The 5782-nt window shown below is 43.8% G+C and overlaps 1 pseudogene across 1 annotated transcript; it reads left to right on the top strand.

The window, feature by feature from the left end:
• The first annotated feature begins 364 nt into the window (after nt 1-364).
• On the top strand, nt 365-944 carry LOC310697780 (transmembrane protein 256 homolog; annotated as a pseudogene). The gene has a single exon. The product of its transcript is annotated as a transmembrane protein 256 homolog (transcript).
• The last annotated feature ends 4838 nt before the right edge of the window (nt 945-5782 follow it).

Below are 5782 nucleotides of genomic sequence, written 5' to 3'. Positions count from 1 at the left end.
ACGTATTCTGCATATACATCTATTCACTCTTCAAACAATGCATTTCCATTGAATTTGGCTTCAAAAACAACAACACATCAGGCTGGAAATATATAACGTTTTAAACCAATGTGTTTTTCCTCTTAAAAAAAGAAAATATATTACTTGGAAAGAAGCCCATATTGCACTAATTCCCAAACAAGACACGGACATAAGGCAGGTGAAAAATTATAGGCCAATCTCGCTCCTAAATAATGATTACAAATTATTTGCCAGTATATTGGCCAATAGACTTAAAAATGTATTTGGAGAGGAGATTGGAAAGAACCAAACTGGATTTCTAACTGGTAGACAGATGAAGGACAATGTTAGAAATATAATTGATATGTCGGGCGCCGGGGCATTTTTCTGACGGCTTGTTGCGCTGAGCGGGGCTGCAGCCGTCGGGGCGGCCGCCTACGGGGCTCACGATTTCCGTCGCAGCGACCGAGATGACGACTTGAAAGAGCTCTACGAGATGGCCAACAAATACCACTTCCTCCACAGCCTGGCCCTCCTGGCTGTGCCCCACTGCCGCTATCCCATGATGGCCGGCAGCATCCTGTCTCTGGGCATGGGGATGTTCTCTGGCGCCCTGTATTACCACGCCGTGACAGGGGACCCGATCCTGACCAAGGCAGCCCCGTATGGTGGTTCCCTCCTCATCCTCGGCTGGATCGCCATGGCCCCTTGACACCCCGTTCTCTCCCCATGTGGCCCCCATCTCCCAACGCCAGGGCAGCCAGCCCCGCCCCTCCCTCCTCCCTTAGGCTAGCCAGAAGGGAGCCCTAGGAGAGGAGAGATTTCCAAATGTCAGAGTGGGATCCCTTGAGGTCTTTAGCCCACCCCGAATGCGTCTCTATCCTGCATCTTGGAATTCCCCGAATGCCGAATCCCTTTTTAAAAAGCCAAGATCCTTCCCCTCCCCCCAAAAAATTGCAACCAGATTTGAGTTTGCGATGGAGGCTTCGAAATGCAATGTCTGATCGGTGCTTTTCAATTGCTGTTTTTTAACTTAATAAATGATGAGAGTGATTTCACTTTTTAAAAAACCCACGCACCTTTTTTTCCTTTGAATAAATTTATTCCGTGGGGGGGGGGGGGAGAGAAAGGAATATAATTGATATAATGGAATATCTGGACTCCAGGAGAGACAAACAAGCCGCCCCAATGTTTCTGGATGCTGAAAAAAAAATTGATAATGTGTCTTGGCATTTTATGAAAAGAAATTTAGAATTTATGGATATCGGTGAAAAACGTTTAAATGGTATTCGGGCTATTTATTCGGAACAATATGCTAAATTGATAGTTAATAATAACTTCACAGACAAAATTGAGATAACAAAGGGAACCAGACAGGGGTGCCCGCTATCGCCATTGTTATTTATAACAATACTAGAGGTCCTGTTGAGGAAAATAGAAGCAACAAAAGAAATAAAGGGGATTGGTGTAGGCTCAAAAGAATATAAGTATATATAAGAATGAAATTATCAATGATGGGTAGATTCTCAACTATCAAAATGAACGTGTTCCTGAGACTGCTGTTTTGATTTCAGACAATTCCGGTTATCAGTGGAACAAAACAATTTAATGTATGGCAAAGAAGATTGTCTAAATTTATCTAGCAGGTTAAAAAGCCAAGAATTGAGTATAAAATATTGACAGATGCAAAAGAAAGAGGCGGTTTTTCCCTGCCAGATCTAAAAATTTACTACGAGGCGGCGTGTTTTTGTTGGTTGAGAGAATGGATAAGGTAAAAGGTAAAGGCCCGTACAGGCCAGTCTTGACAGACTCTAGGGTTGTGCGCTCATCTCACTCTAGAGGCCGGGAGCCAGCGCTGTCCGCAGACACTTCCGGGTCACGTGGCCAGCGTGACGAAGCTGCTCTGGTGAACCACCAGAGCAGCACACGGAAACGCTGTTTACCTTCCCGCTGTAAAGCGGTACCTATTTATCTACTTGCACTTAAGGGTGCTTTCGAACTGCTAGGTGGGCAGGAGCTGGGACCGAACGACGGGAGCTCACCCCGCCGCGGGGATTCGAACCGCCGACCATGCGATCGGCAAGTCCTAGGCACTGAGGTTTTACCCACAGCGCCACCCAGGATAACCTTAGATAATTCAGATATATTGGATTTGGAGGGATTTGACAACAGATTCGCGTGGCACGCCTACCTGTGGTCAGAATGGTCAGAATGCACAGAGGGTTTTTGAACCATACTATTAGAAAATCATTGTATGAGGTGTGGAGCAGACATAAAACATTATTGGAATGCAAAACTCCGAGGTGGCTCTCACCTCTGGAGGCTTTTGCAGTCAAAAAAATAAATAAATATGGGAACTGAATGGGCGACATACAAAGACTTGCTGATGGAAGTGATAATAAAACAAAGTTAAAGACATTCGAAGAACTAAGAGGAAAGGTAACCGATTGTTACAAGATGTGTTTAGAGAGGATAATAAAAGAAACGGATTTGGAAGTAGCAAATCTAAATTGGAGACAGAATTGCTGGGTAGTAAAATGAAAATACTGTCGGAAATGTATCAGTTACTACTGGAGTGGCACACAAAGGATGAAGAGGTAAAAAGTGTTCTGATTAGGTGGGCCCAGGATTTAGGGCACAATATTGATTTTAAAAGGTGGAGAAAACTGTGGACCGAAACAATTAAATTCACAGCATGTGTGTCACTCAAAGAAAATATATTTAAGATGATGTATCGATGGTATATTAGACATGCCAAACTTGCTAAGATGTATAGAAATCAAGACAAAAATTGGTGGAAGTGTAAGGAGAAGGAGGGGAACTTCCTCCATCTGTGGTGGACTTGTTCTAAAGTGAAAGCCTTCTGGGACATAATATACGAGTTAAAAAAGGTTTTGAAATATAATTTTAATAAAAAACCAGAGGCATTTCTATTAGGCTTAATTGGTGAGGAAATACATAAAAGTGATGTAAACATGTTTATGTATGCCACAATGGCTGCAAGGACACTTCTGGCTCAGAAATGGAAGCAGCAGGAACTTCCAACACTGGAAGACTGGCAGCTCAAGATGATGGAGTTCAAAGACATAATCCGGAATCAGCGTGACGAACTGTTTCCAAAGGACTGGAACACATTTCTGAAAGAAAATTGTAAACATTTGAAAACGTTTGTAGGCTTGAATTGAAATGTTTTGTAATGTAACTATAAGGAACTGATTTACCGATAATAAGGTGAAATATTATAATTTGACAAAGGGTAAATAAGTGCTTATAGAAATGCGAAGAATATGGAAAGTTATGTGGAAGTCAGAAAGAGGTCGATGCTCTTATATATTAAGTCATAGAATTATGTAACAAAATGTGAATATGATTTAATGGAAAACTCAACAAAAATTACTTTAAAAACATAAAAAGGGAAAATATATTAGGAGTGGCTTTTCTTTTAATAAGTTAATAAATGAACTACTTCATTGGCACAGCATCCGAATGAGGTGTAGTGGTTGTATAGTTCTTGATACCTTTTGTTTCATAGTTATATTTGGGTTGCTGCTTAAAAAAAATGGTTAGCTTTTTGTATCATAAAGATCACAAAACTGATTCCTAATATACAACTGAAAGCAGAAATGGGGCACTTTTCCCTTTTGCTTTGCTGCAGATATGCATGCTATTTTACCATAGCTCACAGAATGGCATGATGGCACCTTTTTACTACATATGTGAATTATTAAAAAAAACCTGCTACTCGTTGAAATTGTGTCTGGTCAATATATTTCAGCTTCATGTTTTGTTACGCGTTTAATATTTTTTCTATTTTTTAAAAAGTGCCAGAATTCACAAACACTTCCCTTGTTCTCTAATGGTGCCCACCTGAGAGGTGCTGGATCTGTTCGAGCAAGTTCCAGCTGAGAAAAAGCCCTGGTTCTAACTTGCCTAAGTGGGGAAAGTTGGCATTGCGTGGACAGGCGGAGTCCCCAGATCCTGCACGGTCCCCCCGTCATGTGGAATAACGACTCAAGACAACGTGCTATGGGATTAAATTGGCCACAACTTTATTAAATTTCAAATGTGGGTAGACCTTGGCTCAGGCATTGGGCGTTCTCCCTCCCCGGTCCCCAGCCGGGGACCTAGGGAGCATCAGGGTTATCCAGTGTGTGGGGGGGGGGGATGGGCCGGCTCTGGAGAACATATGTTCAAGCAGAGATGGCCGCCCCCGTAACGCCGCCGCCGCAGGAGAGAGCAATGACGACCTTTCGGTGTACGGCCAAAGCCTCCCTTCAGAAAACCCCTTTAACGGGGAACCCTGGTATTGCCGCCGCAAGAGGAAGATGGACAAAAGGATTCCGCCCAAGGCCTGATACCGCCAAAGTTGTGACGTTTTGCTACGGGAAAGGCGAAACCTGCCAATGCAGGGAAATTCCTTTCCGGCCCTTTAACAGCGACCTTAACGTAGCAGCGCCCGCATACCTGTGAAGAAAAGTTAACCTGCAAAATAAGACATTAACTGAGGGTGGGTAGGGTGGGAGAAGCTCTGGAGCCAAGTGAGGATTCCTAGGTAAGATCCTCCCTCTATTGTGTGGGCAGGTAATCCCTCCCCTACCTGGCCTGGTCTCCTTGGCAACGCTTCCCCCAGGTGGGATTGGACAACTGACTGAGGTAGGCGGAGACCTCCAGGTATCCCACCTGAGGGAAGGAAAAGCCAAGCCTATGCTGTTGGGGCCGCTCCAGATCTAGGGGCTGCACGCGTCCCCGCAAAGGGCGCCCCCCGTTTTAAGCGGGGAGCGGTCATTACTACAGTGAGTGAACAGATGCAAGAAGCAGCATCCTTTGGCCAAAGAGCACCAATGCCAGGGAAATTGAAGAGAGTCAGGGCAAACTTAGTCGCCTGACAGCATGAGTGAAACTAACTCTGCAGACAGGCATATAGGACTGGGGAGTGTGCTAGGAACTAAGAAATACAAAACACAACCTTTTTTGTGCTTAGGAAATATGCGCAAAAATCAACGGTAGCTCCTCTGGTGAATTTCCTGAATTAAAATCTCTTTCTGTCTCTTTTAAATTCTTTCCAAACCCATCTCCTATTTGGGAGTGAGCCTGGATCATTAATGTTCCAGGTAATGAGAGGCCTTGGTGAGTGCGTTAAAGGAAGATTGGGACTCGTATCATATAATGATATCATATAACATTGGACAACATTACTTTTTACCAATATGAAATTCCGTGCAACATACCATCCGCTTGGCCAGAAAAGTCAACAAATGTGTCATTGGCACAGCGTCCAATCGGAAGTGAGGGCGGTGGAGGCGTCTGGTCTTTCTGCTTCTCTTTGGTCTTAAGAAGCGGCCATGGATAGCGACCCAATTCTTATTCTCTTGCTTTTTGAATCTTGAAAAATATGTACATTAGGGGGGAAAGTATCAATTTCTTTTCTGAAATTTCAAACCGCTGCTGCTGCTGTTGCCCAGGACTGACCTGCTGATAGCCTGAAGGGCCCTGCCCTGCTTCTCTTTACCTGGGTTGTGGTGGGGCCTGACAGGCTCAGTAAAGGACTGCTGCTCGACAACTCTGACCCCCCCCATTCATCATTCCTGTATACTTCTACCCCTGTACAATCAACAATCTTCCTCAAGACAATTTCATCCTCTTTATATTAATTTGGGGTCAGTCAAGCAAATCTTTCAAACATCACCACCACCATCTAATTGGGGTTTGTGTGACCCCAGCATCAGACTGGTAAAGCAGTTTCTACTTAAATAAAAGTAAAATTATCACACAATATCTTGAA

This window comes from Podarcis liolepis (assembly GCF_965112155.1).
Source record: "Podarcis liolepis genome assembly, chromosome: W".
Classification (NCBI taxonomy): Eukaryota; Metazoa; Chordata; class Lepidosauria; order Squamata; family Lacertidae; genus Podarcis; species Podarcis liolepis.
Note: the sequence above shows the minus strand (reverse complement) of the source record. Positions and strands in the feature narration are given on the sequence as shown.